Source organism: Bison bison, unplaced genomic scaffold, assembly GCF_000754665.1.
Source record: "Bison bison bison isolate TAMUID 2011002044 unplaced genomic scaffold, Bison_UMD1.0 scf7180017864080, whole genome shotgun sequence".
Taxonomy (NCBI): Eukaryota; Metazoa; Chordata; class Mammalia; order Artiodactyla; family Bovidae; genus Bison; species Bison bison.
In genome coordinates, this window is record NW_011494652.1 from 935,415 (window position 1) to 937,198 (window position 1,784).

Consider the following 1,784-nt stretch of genomic DNA (forward strand, 5'->3'; position numbering starts at 1 on the left):
ACCACCAGCTGTGAAGAACTGACTCATTACAAAAGACCCTGATGCTGAAAAAGATTGAGGGCAGGAGGAGAAGGGGACGACAGAGGATAAGATGGTTGGATGGCATCACCGACTCGAAGGACATGAGTTTGAGTGAACTCCGGAAGTTGGTGATGGACAGGGAAACCTGGTGTGCTGCAGGCCATGAGGTTGCAAACAGTTGGACACGCCTGCGCGACTGAAGTGAACTGACAGAACCAGAGGCCACGATCTTAGTTTTTTGAATGTTGAGTTTCAAGCCAGCTTTATGGAAAAAAGCTTTTCGCCTTCATCACGGGGTTTTTAGTTCCTCCTCATGTTCTGCCATTAGAGTGGTATCACCTGCATATCTGAGGTTTTTGATATTTCCCCAGACAATCTTGATTCCAGCTTGTGATTCATGCAGGCTGGCATTTTGCTTGATGTGCCATGCATATAAGGTAGTCCCTGGTGGCTCAGATGGTAAGGAATCTGCCTACAATGCAGGAGACATGGGTTCAATCCCTGGGTTGGGAATATCCCCTGGAGAAGGGAACGGCTACCTACTCGGGTATTCTTGCCTGGAGAATTCCACCGACGGAGGAGCCAGACAGGCTACAGTCCATGGGGTTGCAAGTTGGACATGAGTGAGCAGCTAACACTTCACTCTGCATATCAGTTAAATAAGCAGGGTGACAACATACAGCCTTGTCATACTCCTTTCCCAATTTTGAACCAGTCTGTTGTACCATGTCCAGTTCTAAGTGTTGCTTCTTGACCCACATACAGGTTTCTCAGGAGACAGATACGGTGGTCTGTATTCCCATCTTGTTAAGAATTTTCCAGCTTGTTTTGATCCACACAGTCAAAGGCTTTGGCGTAGTCAGTAAAACAGAAGTAGATGTTTTCCTGGAACTCTCTTGTTTTTTCGATGATCCAGTGGGTGTTGGCAATTTGACGTCTGGTTCCTCTGCCTCTCTGAAACCCAGCTCGTACATCTGGAAGTTCTCAGTTCAAGTACTGAGGAGGCGGGAGGACCCTCCCGTAGCGCCTTGGCAGGGGATGTGGTTCCACCAACACCTTGATCCGGGACTTCTGGCCTCCAAAGCTGTGAGAGGACAACACTCACTGTGCGGCCGTTTGTTACGGCTGCCCCAGGACACTGACACATCCCCCAGGGGGTCTGATGGTGAGCCTGCCTCCAACCCCGCCCACTCACTCTCACCCTCCCCTGGGCCTGCAGCCAGGTGGCTGCAGATGAGAGCCCGTGTGAGACAGCGTGATGGGGTCATCAGCTGACCACGTGTGCTGAGACCACCGGTGACTCTGAGCTGGGTTCTCAAGGTGAGCTGGGGTTCTCCACACCACCTGACTCTCCCCAGGCGTGGACAAGAAGACAGAGCTCCTCGCGGTCTGGAAGTAAATACTTCTGGCCAGGAGGGGAGCCAGAGGCGAGGAGAGCAGGCTTGGGGCGTTCTGAGGGGCCTGGGCTGCCCCAGGAGGTGGCTGAGAGGGGACCAGCAGTGGGGAGGGACCTGGCCAGGGGGTCCCCTCAGCCCCTCCTCTGGGTGGAGGCTCTGCTCTTTGGCCCATCGGCCTTTCGCTGGGCACTGCAGTCTCGGGCAGGTCTCTGCACAAGGCCCCTGCCAGCTGTCAGCCCCATCTCGGCACCCACCCATGAGCTGCTAAAGGGGCCGGGCACCCTGGCCCTGGGTCCCCGGGCCGCCTCAGACCAGCCCGGGCACCTCACGCTCTCATGTGTCCCCTTGTGCCTCCCACTTTGAGGA